Raw genomic sequence first — 22,478 nt, 5'->3', positions numbered from 1 at the left:
ATTCTAACCCCTGTATGTGAAGGAGAATTACATGGATTTAAATGCATGATTTAATTTTCACTCATTCAATAAATATTAACTAAATATCCCTATAAATCAGGTAAATATCCATGGGCCCTAGAACTTGCAGGATTTATTCATCTTGTGCAATACAGCATTACATTGCAATTATGTCATATACTATCATATTAAGTATATCACTTTGTACAAATGAATGGTATAAAATCAACTATAGTACCTAGGAGTGGTGATTTAATGTACCCTTATAGAAACATGGGTTTATTTACATGGTAATTAATTGTTTGTCCTTCATTCGAATAACTCTGCTTGCTGTTTTTATTCCCATATGTATAACTGTGATAAAATATACAGTAACCAGGTGCCCCTTCTCTTTGGTTAGCCCTGTGAGCATTTTGACAAATTATTAATTTTGAACTCTGTTACTGGAGCCTGTCTCTTGTCTCCAGCAGCAACTCTGTTTCTTACCCTTCCTATGGCTCTGTGGTTTCTCCCTAATGACCTGAACCACTGTTAACTCCGTATCTTTGACATTGATATCCCATGACTTCTTGTTAACCTGCATACAATCTTTTTTTTTTTTAAGATTTATTTATTTTATTGGAAAGGCAAATGTACAGAGAGGAGGAGAGACAGAGAGGAAGATCTTCCGTCCAATGATTCACTCCCCAAGTGACCACAACTTCCAATGCTGCACCAATCCGAAGCCAGGAGCCAGGAACTTCCTTCCGGGTCTCCCACACGGGTGCAGTGTCCCAAGGCTTTGGGCCATCCTCGACTGCTTTCCTAGGCCACAAGCAGGGAGCTGGATGGGAAGCAGAGCTGCTGGGATTAGAACCTGTGCCCATATGGAATCCTGGCGCATTCAAGGGGAGGACCTTAACCATTACGCTATCATGCTGGGCCCAACCTCCATACATTCTTGAAAAGCGAAGTAACTGCTTTTTGCACAGTTTTGGTCTCTTACATCATCTTATCCCTTTGATTTAACAGTTAGGTAAACTTTCTTTGACAACAAGGAATTTAGTACAGATATATCAATTTGAACAGACTCTCTCCTAAGTGCTTTGCTGGGTACTTTGTCTTATCACATTCAAATGTAGTCTGTGAATGAAGAGCAAGATTCTTCATCCAAATACAGAAAGAAAAGCAGGAAGTCACTAACCCAGACCCAAGCATGAACATTTCCAAATAAATAAATAATACATATTTTTAATGATCTTAGTAAAATACTACCAACTCTGAAGATAACCTAAGCTTCCCTAAAGAAATGTCAAAGTCACTACTTCTTGAATTGACAGGCTTTTTAATGTGTCTCATTTATAATTAAAACATAATCTATATAATTTCACACCGGGACTACCTAGTTCATCCCATTGAAATTATGGAATTTCAGATGACATACTTGAACTTACAGCAGACAAGAATGTAAATCATATTTGTTGACAACATTCTAGAAAAACAGAGTCCTAAATCTGTCCCTGGAGATTGGGATTGTTTTGTCTATGGGCCTAGGCAGTGAGGTAAAATCGAAATGAATATAAAATGTATTAGCTCTGGGAAACAGGACATGAATACACACTGAGGACCTGATTTATGGAGAGTAACTCACTGCCCCCACGTACTGTGTTCTGTAGATACTGCCCTGCTTTGCCTGTGAATCTGACCCATTTTGCGGGTAACTCCACTCTTCTTTCTTATTTGAGTGTTGATTGCTGCTTCTGGCCTTCTGCCTTTGTTTTGGGTGCTGTACTCTGTACTCTCGTTGCCTCATTCGCTGTTCTTTGATGAGGAAGGAACAAATCAATATCCCTTTGAGTGGAAATAAAGTTTGTAACACAGTCTCCTTTCTGCCACAGTTCGACTGTTTAGCAATCGAAAGCTAGCTTGCCATTTTGACAACGCCATAGTAGGGTTAGTAAATGGTAGAAAATTGCAGGATACTCATTCCTTTTCTTTCATTGGATTCATCTGTTTTACCTGAGAACATATAGGACATCTTATGTAATAAAAATTGAGGCTAGAACATGAGCCTATCATGCTTTCTCCTACAGTATAAATGATCAGGAAACTGGATTGGACGCAGGGGTAAAATGTGAACCTAGGTCCTTTGATGCAGGAAGGGTGTGTCCCTTGCAGCAGCTTGACCTGAGGCGCCATGTCCACGCTCTGTCTCACATTTTAATGCATTGTTTTGTTCATAGGATGCTTGCAATGAATGTTTGATAAATGATGAGGCTCCCTGTTTTCAAGAATGTCCTGTTAAGTATATTTGCTTCTGGTGTGTTTCTTATACATTTTCTGAAACACACTTTTGGGTATATACTTTCTTTTATATGAAATTTACATCAGAAATATTTTTTGAATGTCATAAGGGCAAGCAGACAAAAACCTTGAAAAATACTTTTTAGGCTGAAAGGATTCATAAGGGCTCTTTTTTCCAGGTTATTGATAATTTTTTCCTCTTGATAGCCTTTTCTTTCTATCCTTTTTTTTTTTTAAAAGAAATGTTATTATACTTGTCTAAACATTTCCACAGGATTCTTTTGAACATTTTTATAGAAGTAACATTAACAGACAACTGCACAGGGAGTCTGGCAGTGTTGTGTCACTCAATAGAATTTGCATAACTAAACTTGATAGAGCAGTCAGGGAGGAAATGCATTTTACTGGGAGTGAAGAAGACCTGCAGTCTTGCAGAATACTGATATGCAAGGCTCCGACTTGCTAGCCCAGAAAAAATTAGAAAGTTATGCTCTTGAAATATTCAGCTAAGCTACATTTTCCTGCCTCCTATAGTAGGCAGAGATGGGCCGGGTTGGGGCAGGAGGTTGCAACTACACCCAAGTGTTTCATGCTGATATCTGGGTCCCAACTTGAGCCATCATCTGTCGTATCACAATGTGTACATTAGCAGAAAATTTGCAATGGAAGTAGAAGTGAAGGGAGTTGAGCCACAGACTCAGACATGGGACACAGGCATCCAAAGCAGCATCTCAATGACTTTATCAAATGTCTGCCCCTTTTATTTCTAGACCACTTTTTCCTTTTTCTTTATTATTATTAATTTTTTTCCTTCACTTTTAGTCTGGGCGTTGCTTGTCTTTTGTGTCTGCTTGAATATACTGGCTGTACTTTCTCTGTTTCCTTTTCCTTAGACTGTATCTTATCCCTGTGTTACTTTTTCTCAGAAAGTCACAAAAGACTATCACCTTTGCTATCACCAGAAACTGTAGGAACAGGAAGAGAAGGCAGAAGAAGGTGCGTGAAGGCTCCAACATGGCACTCCAGAGATTTGAAATGTCAATTCTTTTCATAGCCTCTTGGTTATTGGAGTAAAATGAAATCCTTTTTTGTACTTGAAAAGAAGAGAAGGGGAAATGCCATAGATAAATCAGGAAGGCTACCTTAAAAAATTGGTTTAATCAAATCGTAGCCTACAATGTGTCTTAAATTATTAGTGTGCAGGAGCAAAGTGTAAATTTTCATTTCTACAAAAAGCCATGGACCAGCAAAAATGTACTTAAACATAAATATATTATTTCATTTGCTATAGAATTTAACTCATGTTGTGTTATAAATGCTATGTAGTAATTGGAACCACAGTGTGGTTATGGATAGCAGGAGTTGATGTGCATAAACCCTAAGAGTTTGAGGAACATATTAAAGTGCATTACTTGTCTTTGACACTCCATGAATTAATCTTATTAACACATTTGGATCCTCAAAAATCTAAAAGTTATCTCTGTTTTTATTTCATAGTATCATTTAAGTTAGATTTCTCATTTTACAGGAACACAATTGATAGTTAGCAGTTGGTAAGGGTTGAAGCTAATGATGTATGCCTTCTACTTACACAGTTTAAATGTTAGGTGCAGATTCAGAAAGAATTTATACAGAATCTGGCTTTCCCTCTCTGACTTGGTTCTTTCAGGATACATAGAGGTGGTTTCCCTGAATTTTCTTCTCTCTCTCTCTCTCTCTCTCTCTATCTATCTCTCTCTCTCTCTCTCAGAGATTTGTTTGGAAGTACAGAGAGAGAGAAAATAAAGGGCACAGAGAGGGAGAGAAACAGAGTTCTTCCATTTGCTGCGCCACTCCCCACATAGCCCCAATGGCTAGAGCTGGGCTGGTCTGAAGCCAGCAGCTAGTTGCCTCTTTGGGTCTTCCAGGTGATTGCAGGGGCCCAAGATCTGGAGTTTTAAGTCCTCTCTGCTGCTTTTCTAGGCCATAAGCAGCAAGCTGAATTAGCAATGAAGCAACATGACCTTGAAATGGTACCCATATGGTATTCCAGCACCTGTCTAATTCTTGGCATCATCCACCATGTCACAGCACTTGTTTTCTGCTTCTTAAAGTCAGAAAATGCAATCTGCTGTTATACTTTCAGCCATATTCTGGCTGCTCCACTTCCAGTCCAACTCCCTGCTAATAGCTTGGAAAAGCGGTCAAAGTGACCATAGTACTTGGACATCTTCACCTACACGAGAGACCGCAGTGCACTCTCGGCTCCTGGTCTCGGATTGGCTGAAGACAGCTGTTGTGAGCATTTCAGTGAGCAGACCACTCCCAGTCTCTGTAACTTTGCCTTACAAATAAATAAACCTTTAAAAATAAAATAAACAACATATTTTTTTCAGATTACAAATGTGATTGATGCTATTTTTAAAAAGTTGAGATAAAATTGACAAATGATCATTGTGCATAAAGTTAATTAATTTCAACTGTGCAATACAATGTTATTAACCGTAGTGGCTATGACAAACATTAAGTCCCACAAACCTTTTAATTTTATAGCGGAAAGCTTGTGCCCATTTGTAAACATCACTTCCCTGTTATCAAACTCTGGCAATCATGGTTTCATTCTCTCTGCGTTCTAGAGCATATTACACAAATAAGTGGAATTTACTTCACTTGCTACAGTTCCAGCAAGATTCATACATGCTATCGAGATGACAGCATTTTCTTAAAGTTTTAAGGTTGACAAATATTCCTCCATGTACATGTGTATGAAAATCTCTTTGTATTCACCTGTTGATAAATTCTTAGTTTATTATAAGGCCTTTATTCCATGAATTGGGGTACCAAGCCCACATTGGGAAGATCTATTTTTACATTTTAAAATAACCTACATATTATTTCCCATAATTGCTGTACCAGTTCACACTCCAACCACCAACACACACAGGTTCCCTTTTCTCCATATTCTCAACATTTATCTCTTGATTTTTGTTCACAGTAGCTTTCTAAGCTCCATGAGATGACACCTCACTGTGCTTTCAATTTGAATTTCAGGATTTGTTATGATTAGTTTTATATGCTTGGTTGGCATTTGGTTTCTTTTGAAAAATGTTTATTCAGGTCATTTGCCCATGTTTAAAAATAATTAATTTTAATATATTGAAAAACAAAGCCAAAACGAGAGAGAGATTTCATGTGCTATGAAATTCCCCAAGTTCCTAGAACAGCCAAGGCTAGGCCAGACCAGAGGCAGGAGCCAGCAACTCCAGCCAGGTCTTCAAATAGCAGTCATCACCATTGTCTCCCATGATGGGGGCCAACTGAGGGGCTGCTGTGCCAGGGGGAGCTCACTGTGCAGTTCAGTCTACTGCTTCCCTCATGGACAGGTTCAACATAGGACACTCTATTATTTTTCCAGATTATTTTGCCACAAACTGACTTTCTTGCCTTCTGCAATTTATAAAAGGAATGAAATTTCTTGAAAGAGAAAATATAGGATAGGATATTTTAATTTTTTTGCAGTCAATCTGAAAGATTCCCCTATATGCTAATACCTTATATACATACTAAGTTTTTAGTGGGTGAAGTATGTCCATGGGAAGTTAGAAGGTAAGTGTAAGACAAAGTATCTTTTTTTTTTTAAATTTATGTATTTTTTTATTGCAAAGTCAGATCTACAGAGAGGAGGAGAGACAGAGAGGAAGATCTTCAGTCCAATGATTCACTCGCCAAGGGAGCGCAATGGCTCAAGCTGTGCTGATCCGAAGCCAGGAGCCAGGAACTTCTTTCCGGGTCTCCCACACACGAGTGCAAGGTCCCAAGGCTTGGGGCCATCCTTGACTGCTTTCCCAGGCCACAAACAGGGAGCTGAATGTGAAGTGGAGCAGCTGGAGCATGAACTAATACCCATATGAGCCACTAGGCTATTGTGCTGGACCCTGAATAGTTCTTCTAATCCATTCTGCTTTTCTAACCTTCAGGGACTTCTAACACATGTGCACATGGTCATTTAATAGTGTGTCATAAATCTTGAACACTATTTTCGTTTACTTTTTCTCAATTTCTACCTTTTTGTTGTTGCTGTTGTTTTGTTTGAGATATCATGAAATGTTTGTCTCATCTCTATGTATATCTAATAATTCATTTTGATTTCCCTTAATATTAATCTCTGAACCAAAGTTTTTATCCATGTCCTGTATGGATTTATTTTTTATCTAAGAAATTTGTTTCCATGTGTCTTTGAGTGCTCATATGCTCATTCTTTCGAGTTCATTTTAGGCATTCCATCAAGCTCTTTTCATCCTGGTGTGGAAGTGTTATTGCATTTCTCTTGGGGAGTCACATGGTGTCCCTGGATCTTGTTTCTTGTGTTTTTACATTTGTTTTCAGGCAAGTGTGGAAATAGTTGTTGATTTCCATCTGTGGTGAGGAGTGTCCTGGGTTGCACCAGGGACTCTCATCAGTGCTGAAATGGGGGGGAAGAGTCTAGGGTAGCATCCAAATTGAGTGAGGTAGAACTCCTCTACTGTCAGTGAGGCAGGAGGGGGGCTTGTGGAGGAAGATGATTACATCAACCTGTGTAATCACAGACTCACCTGTCTTCTAAGATAATCAAGATGATTGCAGTCTCCACATGTGCAGGCACATGAACCACCTGAAGCACTGACACAATCTTCCGTCCGAGAATGGAATCTTCAGTGATGCGCAGCAGGTGTCAGAGACCAAGCCAGACACACTGATTTCTGAGACTCAGCTACACATCCTGTCCTATTGTGCAGCCACACACTTCTCAGTCATCAGGTCCAAGACTCCCACCATCAAAGGGTGGAGGGATACAGTCTCAGCCCTGTGAGCCGACTCCATCCATGAGAATTGGGGCATTTCCATAACCAACTCCCAATGAGTGAAGTTTGATGCCCAGAACCTGCGATAGGGTGTTTGTCCCACACTCTTTTGAGGGAATGGTGAGAGGGAAAGGTGGTTTTTTGTCACAGGATTGGAGGAGTGCCTGACCCTGACCAGTAACCTGGCCTGGACTCAAAGTCAGTGTGGTCTGTAAGGTTCTGTCTCAGGCAGCGTCTCCAGTGACGTGGGCTGCACAGTCAGCCCTCAGCTCAGCCTCAGAAGCTGACACCTGCACCAGCCGCCAGCTCCAGGAGATGCAGGAGCCATCCCACTTCTTGTTGCATGTTTGTATTGTCAACACTGCCCCACTGATACTCAGCATCTGTCTTCCTTCTGAAGAATTCCTACCCGGCATCTCTCTTCCTTCTGAAGAATTCCTACCCAGCATCTGTCTTCCTTCTGAAGAATTCCTACCCGGCATCTCTCTTCCTTCTGAAGAATTCTCATTATTGCTCTCACTTTTGTCTTGGGAGTGAACTTCCTCTGCTTTTTTTTCTGGTATCTTGCCTCAGTCGTAATCAATACATATTTTCCCTATTCAGCTAGCTTGCAATTCCCATTTGTCTTCTATTCATAAATCAAAAATGTGACTGCCCTTTTTAAGCTCTAGTGTCGCTAAAATTAATACAGCAATTGAGAGTATTTGTTGGAAAACTCCTTGAGAATGTATAAATAGATGGGATGTTTATTTGCATCCTACTATTTAGACATTTGAATGGAGCACACAGAAAATCTGTCGTATGGAAATATGGAAATCCTGATGAAATTTCCATGTAGCTAAGTTCATTTTTATATGATTGCATATAATGTATAAATGTATATAAAAAGAAGAAATGAAATACAATGCATAAATGGATTTGAATTTGAATTTCTAAGGCCTTATTAAGATATTTAAAATGAGATACTAAAAAAGAGAATAAATAGCTGAAGGTCTTATAAACCAACCAAATCTTGCTCATTTTCCAGGCAAAAATAAAATAAGATATTTTGTAATAAATTCCCACATATAAAGTGTTCATAATGTAACCTTTGTTCTTTATCCAGTAAGCGCCATTAACATTCCCAGTAAACAAAACACTCCTCAGGTTTGTATATCTATTACCCCAATCATTCAGAAGAGGAAAATTATGTGGAGAGGCCGAGGAACTCACATGAGTTAGATGCTGTTATTAAGTAGAAAAGCTTGGATTAAAAGCCTGCAAATCTGGATTTAATTTCTTTGTTTTATTTCCCATGTGGTTGCACCTTCTGTTGACTCTTCATCCCAAGTTGATGTGGTCTCTGTAACAATCTTGTTATAAATAAGAAAAGTGAGTATTATGGAAATTGAGCAGCTAAGTACACAGTTGCCCAAATTCCATTATACTTTCCTACCACATAAGTGCTATTTATTCACAACAAATGGTGCATGCTACGAACTCAGTATTGTTAAGTACTTTTTCAAATGAGAGTTTCCTGGTGCTAAAATTACTGCTAGTATCTGGTTCTTGGGCTGAAGTCACACATATAGTTACATTTTTATTGATCTGAATAGGATACATTCATTGAAAACCAGTTTTGATCATTTAAAAAATGAGCAAAGCAGAAAACGGATAGCTCACACATCTTAAAACTCAAAGCAGCCTGAAGTTACCCCTTCATTTTCGCAAAGTGGAAATTTTGCAGATACTTACACATTGCACAAGGCCTTTCTAGATTTGATTCATATGAGGAGGTATTGTTCTCCTTTCTGATGAGAAGCAAATATAAAATTAGAAACATACTCTGGCTTTGATTTTGCATCTTTGTTTTCAAAGATAAAACTCTTTTACCTGCAGAATTAATTGTACTTTGTGTAACAGCTAATGTATGTTAAATAATCAATGCCCTGTGAGGATGCAGTCCAAAGGAAGGGATGCAGGCTCATTTGATTTCCACATTGCTTTGAGGATAATGTGGTTTCCTCTAAGTATTACAACAGGCCTTGTTTCAGGTAACTTGGTTATCCCATGTTTTATATAAAGAAGAGGACAAATCACAATGTATTTCTATATTTAAACATAGATCTTCATAAGTAACCTGGCATACATGATGCTTTTTAAAAAGAGTTATTTATTTTTATTGGAAAGGCAAGTATACAGAGAGAAAAAGAAATGGAGAGAAAGATCTTCCATCCACTGATTCACTCCCCAAGGGGCCACAATGGCCAGCGCTGAGCTGATCTGCAGAAAGGAGCCAGGGGCCCGGCGCGGTGGCGCAAGTGGTTAAAGGTCCTCGCCTTGCACGCCCGGGATCCCATATGGGCGCCGGTTCTAATCCTGGCAGCCCCGCTTCCCTTCCAGCTCCCTGCCTGTGGCCTGGGAAAGCAGTCGAGGACGGCCCAAAGCTTTGGGAACCTGCACCCGCGTGGGAGACCCGGAAGAGGCTCCTGGCTTCGGATCGGCATAGTATCGGCCCGTTGCGGCTCACTTGGGGAGTGAATCATCGGATGGAAGATCTTCCTCTCTGTCTCTCCTCTCTGTATATCCACCTTTCCAATGAAAAAAATAAATAAATAAATCTTTAAAAAAAAGAAAGGAGCCAGGAGCTTTTTTCAGGTTTCCCTCAAGCTTGGTCACAGGTTTTAGGCCACACCCTTCTGCTTTGCTAGGCCACCGAATGGGATCCCGGTGCTTGAAGGGGAAGTTTAGGGTATTGAGCTATTGTGGTAGGCCTAATATTCTTTATATATATTTTAATAGTGTTTATACAATTCATCAGTAGAAAAGAACTGATACTAGTCATATTTTGTGTTGCATGGCAAATATTATTTTCATTCCTAGTTTTCATAATTACATGGGACCTCCACAAAAATGTGAAAGAAAAGTCAATTTCAGTTCTTTTTCAATACAACCTCATGTTCTTTTAGATCATCCAACTATGTTTCAGGACGTGTTATATAATTTCTTTCATAATCAAGATAAACAAATTCTTTCTTTCAGCATTTAGCATTTCTTTAGGGCAAAAATATCCTAAAACCTACATTTTTATATTTTTAATAGAGAAACAAACAGTAAATTAACATTATATATCTTCACCAAATTGTGGAATAGAACCAAAGAACTATTTATTCTTTTACACTCACAAGAGGGAAACCACTAATTTATCTTCCCTCATGCCTCTCCTTCCTTCTCCTGCGTCTAGTAACCACGGTTATACTTTTAAAGTCTGCACAGTTGCCACATTTTAAGCATCAGTGGATGGAGAGCTGGATGATTCTGTCTCCTGGCTGTTGTGAGTCGTGCTTCGACCGCTGTGGGAGTCAGGCTCTCTTTCACAAATAAGTTTCGTTTCCCATGATCATATACTCAAGATGGGATTGCTTTAGTTTATTTGAAGAGCACCCATACTGTTTTCCACAAAGGATTTCTTCCTCAATATTCTCACTGGCACTTACTAACTTTTTAAGAGCAACCAGTTCTCACCAGAATGAAGTGAAATTTCATTTTAGTCTTTTTTTTTTCATTTCTGATGATTAGTAATGTTTATCATCTTTTTAAGTACTTGATACTCATTTGTGTTTCCTTTTGAGAAGTGTCTAGTTAGACCTACAATTAATTGTGCTTTAAGATTATCTATCTGTCTATCTGTCATCTATGTAAGAGTTATTCAGAGAGAGGGAAAGCACAAACTTTAAGAGAGAAAGAGATCTGCCATGTACTCACTCCCTCTGCAAATGACTGCAGTGAATGGAACTGAGTTGGTCTGAACTGTGAGTCAGGGACAGGACCTTCTTTAAGCTCGCCCATGTGACTTCATAGGCCTCATCAGCTGGATGAGTCTCTGCTCCTTTCCCAGGCACATTAACAGGATGCTGAATCAGAAGTGAAGTGACTGGTACGTGCACACTTCCCATCCCAGATGCCTGTATTGCTGGTGGAGCTTTTATTTTCTTTGCCATCACGCTGTCCTCAATTCTGGGACTTGAAGATGATAAGTTAATGAATCCTGAAGAAAAGACTGTAGGAATTTGAAATGACTCATGATGGCCCCAGTCTGTATTTTTTAATTGGGGAATTTGTGTCACTTACATTTAAGATTATTGATAAGTCACTAATTGGTTCTGTCCATTTTCTCTTTAAAATTTTGTTTTGGCCAGCTTTGTTAGGTTTTTAATAGGTTTAATTCATTCACACTCTGTCAGAAAGACGGGTGTTTCTTTTTCTTTTGTTTTTGTGTGTAGCTGTTTTCTCACTTTTAGAGTATTATTTTCAGAGATTGAAAATTTCCTGCAGATGAAAAGTTGTATATCGCTTTGACAGGCTGCTCTGCCATTAGCTCTACTTGGCTTCCCTAGTGTAGTCTTCTATACAGTTTTTGCACTAGGTTTTGTAGTGATAGCATGGATCTTCGGCACTTTTGCCCAGTTCTGTTACTGTGATCTGCATTACGTGGGTACTTGGTGGTCTGTTAGGGAAACGACTGGAGCCAAGATTCTATGTGCTGCAATCCTTATTTAAGAGTCTGACTCACTTATAATATTAAAAGTCAGACATTAGGCTGAGAGTATTAAAGGATACATTTCTACTGTTGGGGAATTTGATGGAATGTTACCATTTTCCAACGCACAGCCTTTGCAGATGGAATGTAGGCACATTATTCAAAATTAATCCCTGTTCCATAAAGTTTTCTGGGATTAAGTTTGTGCATTGGATTGTAGGAAAACGAGCAGTGCCAAAGAACTGAACATGACTTCTGTGCATTGTTCCCCTGCAGCATTTTCATATCCAGAAACATACAGGAATATGGGAACATGAGTATTAGCCCAATATAATAGATTGTTCAATATTCGTCTCCTTATTATCATGTCCTGTCAGAACTTTTCTTAAAAAGGGAGAATAAAGCAACAGGTTGTAATAAGTCTGCTTCATAAAGTGAAATCCAATTAGGGCATATTATGAAGGTGAAGAAAACTAGTTCTACTTGGATTCACTAATGGCCATTTCCAATTCACAGAAAAAATTGAAAAGGCCGGCAGAGTTTTCTTTGCAGAGAATGGTTAATATGCTAGATCCTTCTCCCTTAAAGGGCAGGGAAATTATGCTTGCCTTTCTATTTCAGTCAGAAGGCACTTCAGGGGAAATAATCAGAAGGTATACCATGGCATTTGAGGAGCAGTGGGCTTTGTGCTTGATTCGGGTATTAAGGATTAAACAGCCGTAAAGGGTGCCTGGACATACCTCTCTGCAGGGAGAGGCAACGGAAATGCCTGCAAGTAGCTTTTCCTTTCGTAAAGCAAGCTGAGGCTCTGAGAGCTTGTTCCTGTGCAGACAAGCCAGATAGACAAGTGGCTAGTTTTTAAAGGCTCTCTGTCAAGAGGGCGGTCAGATGCATTCAACTGAATAATCGATGACTTCAGGTCCAGGTACTGCGAAAAGGGTGCCAAAGAATGGCAGGTCAAGAGATCATCTATTCCAACATTAATAAACACAGGCATTTTCAGCTAGAGAAAGCAGGAGGACCCCAAAAAGTGACCCTCCAAAAGAGGATGCATCAACCCAATATAAGCAGTGCCTCTGCCATCCTAGGTCCCATCAGAAGTAGTTTTCAGGACCAGCACTTTGTTTAATAGTTAAGGTACCAACTGACATGGCTGAATCCCACATTGGAGTAGTTGGATTTGCTAATGCGAACCCTAGAAGATAACAGGTGATGGCTCAAGTGCTTAAATCCTCATCACCCATAAAGGAGAGCTAGATTTGGATTGTCTGCTCCTGGTTTCAAGCCAATTCAGCTGTAGTTGTTGAGAGACATTTAAGGAGCATACCAAAATATAGGAGATTTCTATTTGTTCCTATTCTGGTCAAATAAATATATACAAATATGTCTTATAGAAGATATATTTGTTTTCCTTGAAAGTTAGCGGTATGGAGAGAGGGAGAAACAGAGAGGAGGTCTTCCATCTACTGATTCACTGCCCAAATGCAATGGCCCGAGATGCTCCAAGGACATGGAGCCAGGAGCGTCCGGATCTCCATTGCTGACACAGGGTCCCAAGGATTTGCATCATTCTTCACTGTTTTCCCAGAGCATAAGCAGAGAGCTGGATGGGAAGTGGAGCATCTGAGACACAAATCAATGCCCATCTGTGACACTGGCACCACAGGCAAAGCACTAGTGTACTGCTCTACCATACTGGCTCTATCAGTAAATACTCATTAAAAGTCATGGGAAATAATGATAGTGATTACGAAAGTTTAAATACCATTACAAGGGCTGGCATGGTGGCCAACAGATTACTCATCCGCCTGCAAGCACCAACATCCCTTATGGATGCCAGTTTGTGTCCCAGCTAATATTTCAGAACCTATGATAAATGTTTCTCTCTAAAGTTTTCCCAATAATCCCTTGCTCATGTTTCCTCATAATTGCAACTGAATAGCACTAATGTAGGCTGGACACTTTATTTTACATAAACCACTATCAGATCATTAATATAAAATATTCAGATATTTGAAATTGTATTGCATTGTATGTGTCTGACTCATGATAACATACTACATCAGAATAGAAATATTTACATAGCAGGAAAACTCATGTATGACAAATTCCCTATTAAACTGAAAGAGCCTTGAATTTGATGTCCTCATTGGACATACAGAAAACAAATAAATGATACTGTCTACTATACTTGATAGTAATATAGTCACTGATAAAATATCAAGTACTATGAATCCAATAACATCTCTTGATTTGTGCCGTCACACATAGAGTGACTTTTTTCATCAGTAGGTCAGTATTATTAAGTGGGAAATAAAATACATGACACTTTGATTGCATTAAATCTGGTTTAACAGTGACTCATCAGTAGGGTATGGTTACTAAGCAGTAAATAAAATGCATCATATCTTGGTTGATTAAGTCTAGTTTGACAGTGGTTTCCTACTTACACCTATATATCTATCTGTATCAAAGTCTGATATGCAGCAACTTGAGAAACATACAAAGACTATGGTGTCAGTTACATCCACAGAGCTATCAGCTTTCGAAGTTGATTAATATTGAGTATAAAACTTTTGCAGTATGAAAAATAACTGTCAAAGATTTATTACTAGATGTGATCTAAGCATAACAACAATGCTTAGATAAAGGAGGATTCAGTCTCTGAAAGGATTTGGAGATTTGGAAAGCAATTAGTGCAGGTGGAAAAAGACATCCTGTGTGTCAAACAACAGTTCGTCTCTATAACGCAGAACAATGCGTAAAGCACAACCTAACTACACGTTCTGTTCCTAGTGTCCTCGAATCTGGCATTTCATAATAATTATTTCTTCTCAAAGCGATTTCTGCATATATTTGTACAGACTTCCATCAACTGCACCCACTGGACAAGAGTTCAAAAATAGAAAGCAGATTCTGAGAAATATCTACCTGTTTAAAAAAACACACAAAACAATTCATAGAAGAACCATTGCAGGACACTGAGATAGTCAAGGACGTCTTGGATGAGAGCCCAGAATCAGTCAATAAAAAGGAAAACAGACAAACGGGATCACATCAAGCTAAGAAGCCTCTACGCTGCAAGGGAACCATAAACAAAGTAAAGAGCCAACAAACAAAATGGGAGAAAGTATTGGAAAACTACACAGCTGAGAAATGCTCAATATCCAAAATAAGTAAAGGGCTAAAGAAATCCAGAAATAGAAGCATTTCAGCTAAGAAGTGGGCCAAGGACATAAACAGGCACTTTTCAAATAGGCCCATGAAGGCATGCTCAATAACATTGGCTACCAGGGAAACAAAAAGAAAAATAAAAATGAGATTTTAACCTTAGTTAGATTGGCTGTCATCCAAAAAAATAAAATAAAATAACAAATTCTTGTGAGGATGTGCAGAAAAGAGTTTCAAATAGACTGTTGGTGGGAATGTAACCTAACACAACCATTGAGGAAGACAGCATGGAGACTCAGAAACATGAAAATAGGTCTACCATATAACTCACACATCACATTCCTTGGAGTTTATCTAAAGGAAATGTAATCAGCATGTGAAAAGTTTGCTTATCAATTTATGTTTTGATTTGAAAGGCAGATATACAGAGAGAAGGAGAGGCAGTGCAAGGACATCTCCCATCTGCTGGTTCACTCCTGTGTGGCTGTAATGACCAAGGCTAAGCTGATGAGGAGCCAGGAATCAGGGGCCTCCTCCAAGTCTCCTATGTGGGTTCAGGGGCCCAAAGACTTGAGGCGTCCTCTGCTGCCTTCCCAAGCTACAAACAGCGGGTTGGATCAGAGGCTGAGCAGCCAGACATCAATGGGCATCCATGTGGGATGCCAGCAGGGTAAGGCAGAGTAATCCTCTGACTAGCCTGTTGAATCAAGATGCTGGCCCCAGATTTGGTGGTTTCAAAATAACGCTCTGAACTAAGTATAACTTGAGAAATGATGAATAAACTCCAAGGCGTGAAATGAAATCAACACATGAGAAAGTTATCTATATCTCCCCATATTTACAGTAGTTCAATTCACAATAACTAAGATATGGAATCAACCCAGAGGTCCATGAAATGATGACATTGATAAGGAAATTGTGACACATACTTTATTATGGATTACTACTCACCCATATAAAATAATGAAATCTTGTCTTCTTACCAAAATGGATGCAATAGGAGGACGTTATGCTTAGTGAAATAAACCAGTCCCCAAAAGGTGAATATCATGTTCTCTCTGATTTGTGGTAACTGATCTTGAGAGCACAAATAATATGTATGAGTGAATTTGATGTTTTAAGATTTAGTCTTTGTTTATACCTCTTGTCTGCACACATGAAAAAGAGTGAATTTTCTATGTACCACTTGTTATAAAGTAAATTGAAAATATGTCCTTGCAAAAACTAAAAGAGGAATAAGAAAAGAAGGATTAAAGAGGGTGAGAATAAGGGAGTGAGGGAAGGCAGGCTGGAAAGTATAATTTTATTTTCAAAGTGTACCCATGAAATACCTGAAATTTGTTCCATTTACATTCATTTTCACAAGTTGCCTCTTACATCATATACCCCATAATGTTAGTATATGAATAGACATCATACAGGAAGAAGGTTTCTCTCTTATTTTGTCATCTTCCTTGTGACTATTTGGATCACATCTCCACTTAGTTAGATTTTCTAATTAATGATATAATTTTGCTGATTAACAATGAGATGGAATTAATACTGGATAGGAAATTGAATCAAGTGAAAATCATTAACATATTCTTTCCAAGTAATTAAGATCACATTTTAAAAGCTAAGATATGCAAATAATAAAGCATTCTGATTATATTGATATGACATATAAATCATAATTTTCCACAAAAGTAACCTGTTTTAGGATTGTGTATAGATCAAATTTTAATTTAGGAATGCTTGTAGTTAATGTACAATTTTATAATTTTAGTGTTTTTAATCATTAACTATTCTTATGTGAAAGCATTTTAAGTAATTGTACAAGAATTAATTTATATTTTCTTAAATGCATCCAGAGTTTCAAAACATTTCCCACTGCCGAGCTCAAGGATGGGTTTTAACTTTGTTACTATGATAAGTGATTCTTCAAGTAAAACAAATATTTCATAATTAATGTCATAATATGGTTTGCACCTAAATTTGATGGATAAATTTATGAAAAATATTTTTTATTTTGTTAGATTGTCATTCAAGCATTTTATATCAAATTATCATTCCAAAAGCATTGCAAGAATGTCACTATATAAATGATCACTAACTATCTGTAATTTTTATGAGTTCTATTTTTCATCCTAAGTTAGAATGAGAATCAAGAGTATTATAAACTTATCTTTAAACTTATTCAGAATGTTTTATTAGAACAGCAAACCATAGTCAGATTTTCATTTGACCACTTTAGAGGTTACATGTAGTTCATTTTATAAAACTTCAGAGTTTAATGAGTAAATGAACCATGAAATAATGTTTCCAAAATCAGCCCGTTTTATATCATGATTCATCATATACAACTTAAGTGCTATAGAAAAGATAACGCTATCCTAGAATTGCATATATGGCAGGTTGATTTATCTTGGTATCCTTTGTGTTTTGATGAACAGATTTTTTAATGGCATTCATTCATTAATTTGACAGGAAATACCTCCTACATATGACACCGTGGTAGTGCTAGGGGTATTTATAAATAAGTTAAATACAGACTCTCCCTTCAAGGAGTTTAAAAATGGTAGGGGAGAGACATAAAAATAAATAGCTATGATGCAAAATGAAATGCTAAGTGCCCCAGGGAGGTAAAAGCGGATTCCCAGTGAATGCTGATAGATGCAATTGCTTCTATAAATGCAAACATGTTGGTTTTACTGGATGACACATTAAATAGTAAATGGGGTTTCAGTCTTCTTAAAAAAGTCCATTGCCTTTGCAGAAACATAAATAATAAATGATAAGAAAGGATTATCCTGTTTTTTAAAAGATTAAGTAACACTAACTAAAATCTGCAGTTTTCCCAGATGTCAGTGTTGCAAGACACATAAAAATAATCCAATGCTATATACTGTAAACACATGAGTAATCTTTTCACAATCAAACATTGGCAAACCATCAAACTGTGGTAATTCTGGAAGAGAACTCACCTTGATGACTGCTTTTATTTGCATGGTGCACTGTCCTGGCAGAGGCTTGGAATTCCACCATTCATCGTAAGACAAATGCTAAGGTTGTTGATATGGCTCATATCCTAGGAAATAGTGGTTGGAAAGTAGTAACTGATACAATTCATGCGTACATATTTCTGCCAGAGAAGCCAATCATGCATCATCATATCAATTTCTTCTCATATTTATAATTAATATTTCAATCAGTCTGTCTTTTTGAAATTGATGTTTTCATTGGAGATTATATTCATCTGAGGATGAGGAGATTGATTCACTTTTTATTATTTCAGCAATTGAATAAATTCACAAAAGACCTTTGGCCTCTCTTAGCAGAGATTCCATTGCTTAGAATTAGACACGCCACTGCTGTAATCTCCAAATCCCTTTCAACTGTGTCATTGTTTTTTCTTTCTTATACTTCTTTGTCAAATTCAAAATGAGCTCCGGAGCTGAAATTTATTTTGCTAGGTAAAAAAAGCATGGAGAGAGCTGTTGGAAATTCTCTTGCTCAGTTGTCATAGCACCAACCTTTAATTGCTTCATTTCTTTTTCTCTGCCAGAGATAACTAGCTTCTATGTGTTGAATCTTTGTCTTCAACTTCTGCTTAACGCATTATTAAAATTCAATCCCAAATTCAAATGCTAGTGTAAATTATTCTTAAAGCAATAATTACATGCTCTATTTGTCTCTTAAATACAGCTAAATAATTGCTGAGGAGGCTTATGCAGGTGTTGAATCCAGGTGGGATGAAATATAAAATTTCACCTTTTTGAACAAACAAAAGAAGTGCTGTGCAAATCACTGTTATAATTACTAGATGTAGGCATCCGGGTAAAAAGGTTTCCAGTGACTGTATTCATTCATCGTATTTTCAATAGTAAATCATAGATAGTCTATTCAAAATTGTCACCTTACTTTTCTGACTCACTTCATTGGTTGAATAATTTTACACACTTTTAATCTCATATAGATTGGTATATTTTGGAGTTTTTTCCTAAGAAAGATTTTGTGCTATGTTTTTGTTGATTATTCCATGACACATTACTATGCTCATATAGTTGGCTTACAATGGAAATCTTAGTTGACATGTGAGAGGTGGCTCGCTGTATCAGTAGCACTCGTTTGTACCCAACCATTTAGCTTTCTTGAGGATCCCCTTTCCAGAGATCACTGAAGAAGCTGCTTCTGCCAGTGTGTGCCAGAGCAAAAACACATCGTTTCTGCAGCCACACAGTTTATCCAGCATACAAACACAGCCAGTAGTACCCAGAGCATTTAAGGTTGATGAGCCTATGTCAGATATTGTGGCGCAGAGGGTAAAGCCTCCGCTTGGTAGACCCACAGGATGTTTCTGCTTGCTAGTTCCAACCCAGATCCCTAACAAGGCAGCAGGTGTACTACTTGCGTCTTGACACTCAGGTTGAAGACAGAAATGGTGGTCATAGCTTTTGTCTGCAGCCTACCGCAGCACTTGTTTCTTTAGGTTACTCTCTTCCCCTCTCGTTCTCCATATCAGTCTCCCTTTCAATATAAATTACTTAGCTGATTAATTTTTTATTAATGCCACTGTTTCTTTACTTTGCATATTTCTTGTATGCTGCCATGGGCATTTGTGTATTTGCTTAGAAGCCACCTCACTGAACATTGTAGATATACCTTGACTCACAGAACCTTTCTATGGAGGCTAGACTGAGGTTGTGAGGATACAGGTGGTAGTGACCTTAGATAGGCAGATCTTGGAGTTGAGTTGTCTCATCGGTCTCTTGACTGTGATTGGCTGGCTGTTTCCAAAGAGATTTGGACAGTCTCAGTAATCAATTCTGATTTGCTAGGATTGAGAATTGTCTTCTCTGTCTCTTTAAGATATGGTTGGTTGTGTTCTAGGCTGAGAATTGATTCAATCCGTGCAGCCTTCATCTTGTGATGTGAAGTGGATGGGGACAAATATGCAGTCATTTGCTTTAGCTCTATCCTAGGGTAGGATTAATCAGAACATCAACACATGATAAACCATCACTAGTAGCCAGGGTTGTAGGGAGCCACATTATTATCTTCAGTTAAACTCTGACCTATGGAAAGCTTGATGATAGAACTGTAGTGTACTCATGTCTTTCCACTAGACTTAAATAGACCCAGACATTTCCCACACAAATAATTGCTGACCTGAAGTTGGCTTCCAGCCTGGGGAACTTAACATACCAAGTTGTGCGGAGTGCTTGATGGAAACCAGTGCAATAGGCCAGTTTCTGTGCTGTACCATGTCCTTTGGCCAGAATATGGAGGATCTACCTGCTGTGTACTTGTGAACTCTGCTCCATTCTTTGCCTGGAACTTACTCCAAATGAACCAGTCCTGCTAGTACTCCAATTGTTTTTGAAAATAAATATGAAGCCCCTGAAGAAGGATGTCAGAAGGTTGGGGAAACTGATCATGTGCTATTTATGGGAATAAGGGAACGTGTGTGTGTGGGGGGGTGGGTAGTATTCCATTTTGGAGGAATAGGAAAGAAATGAAATCATTTCCCAACCCTTCCAACAGAGATTTCTCCACTCTCCCAGGGCATTATCTCAGTCTGTTTCTTGAGTTCTGAGATAATTATGAAAGTCATCTTTTTTTGTTTCTGTGGGTTATTTATTTAAACATTTTACTGAAATATAGTATATATACCAGGAAATGTAAATAAGAGCACAGATGAAAGAGTTTTGTTTTTTCACATAAGCAACATCCAAATTCAGAGCAGTGCTACTGCTATCTCAGAAGTCCTTATTATGTTCCTCCCCATTTCCTCAATTTTATATATGGGGAAAGAGTATATTGACATTTAAATGGCGTATTTCGATTCAGTAATATTTATTGCTAAATACCAAATGATATAACATCCAAACGATTTTTGTACTCTTTATATTAACTTTCATAAACAAGAGAAAACATATGGTTTTCTGTTTTTGGATTTGGCTTATTTCATTTAGCATAATGATCTCAAGTTCCATTCATTTTTGTTGCAAATGTCAGAATTGTATTCTTTTTTATGGTTGAGTTTTATTCTGTTATACTTGTATTAAAAACCCATCATGTGTTGATGGAAATCTGGATTGAATCCCTATCTTTGCTAGTGTAAGTTGAGCTGCTATAAACATGGGAGTGCGACTGTCTTTTTTATATAATTTTACTTGCTTTTAGCTTGGACATATTACAAATGTAATCTTTCCTTTGGATAGCTCCTGGTTGGAATGCTTCTGATGGCTGGGAGTGGAGTCACAGAACTCTTATTCTGCCATCTAGCTGATGTCATTTATTTTGCCTTCTTTACGATTTTTGTTTCTTTGTATCTTTAGTTCCTATATGTTCATTTGAAGAACGAAAGGCTCACCGTTCATCTTAGAGTGATTTTTCCTAGGAATACATTTCTCTAGGCAAAACATATAGATTGGCTACCTCGTGTGGTCTCTCGGAAGTCTTGCCGTTGGAGCCTTCTGCTGCCAGGTCTAGAGTCTTGGTTAGCAGGTGGGTGGACTGGGTACCTGAGACTGTGTGGCTGGGAAAGTAGCTTGTGCATCCTCTGTGGTGGACTTGTAGATTGGATAGGCCTAGAACTTGAACTCGTGGGTATGCGCCTGAAGCGTAGTTCCACAGGAATAAACTTGTCATCACACTGAACCTTACACTCAGTGCTGCTGGACTCTGTCACTTCAGTAAATGGGCCCAGATAAAGCCTGGGCCTATGATGCAAGCACAAGTCAGAGATTTACTATGGAGGCACTATCTAGCCCCGTTAATTCTGCTACTGAAAATTGACTTTACAGTGCATTTATGTTCTACTTAGCATAATCTAAGATGGTCTGATACTTCCTGGGACTGCAGCCTGAATTGCAGGGAGGAGACTTGGATGATTTAGTTGGCGCTGGACTCTCCCTTCCTTCTCCCCCAAGTTCCCTCTCTTCCTCTTTGTTCTCCCTTCCAGGTTCACCATGTGTGTTTTTTCTGAACTGTTTATCATCACCTGAGAGGATCAATGTTCCCTTCATCACTGTCATTGGTACTGTCCATAAATAACAAGGATCTAATCCTTATTGTACCTATGTTAGGGCCCACAGAGTGAACCCAAAATGAAATGACTGACAGTCCCCTACATGGTTGGGAGCCACTCCAGTGGCAGCCTGAAGGACTTGGGAAAATTCACAGAAGATCTGAATCTTAAAGGTCTAAAGCCTAGGCCCACAGGGACATGGTTGATGCTGAGAAGGCTCCAGAGGTAAGCCTGGAGGCCGGATGCCCCCACAGGTGCATGCCTGTGAACTAGGACTTCAGTGGCTGTCCCATTGCTGGGATCCAAAATACGACCGATTCTCACATTGCAGATTCCCTTCCTTTGCTTAAGGAGAGGTTATCCCTCCATGTTTTATTGCCTGTGATTGCCAAATAGTGATGTGGATACAAGACAGTCTTCCTCCACAGCAATGTTTCTTTTCATGTAGTTGCTGTACTAGGGTGCTGCCATCTCTCATTGGATTTCCTTTGCTCCTGTGAAGGTCTTCTTGAGTGTGGGTAGTTGTTCAAACTGATATTTCTGTAGCAGAGATGTGTGCTTGGAGGTCTTACTTCACCAACTATAATGTTCCTCTCAGTATTTCCTACGTAATGGAAGATAAACGTATTTCAAGTATTCTATTTCTATTGCTTTCTTCAGCAAGATTTTATCC

This window comes from Ochotona curzoniae, unplaced genomic scaffold, assembly GCF_017591425.1.
Source record: "Ochotona curzoniae isolate NIBS_2020 unplaced genomic scaffold, NIBS_Ocur_1.0 scaffold_2476, whole genome shotgun sequence".
Lineage (NCBI taxonomy): Eukaryota > Metazoa > Chordata > Mammalia > Lagomorpha > Ochotonidae > Ochotona > Ochotona curzoniae.
Note: the sequence above shows the minus strand (reverse complement) of the source record.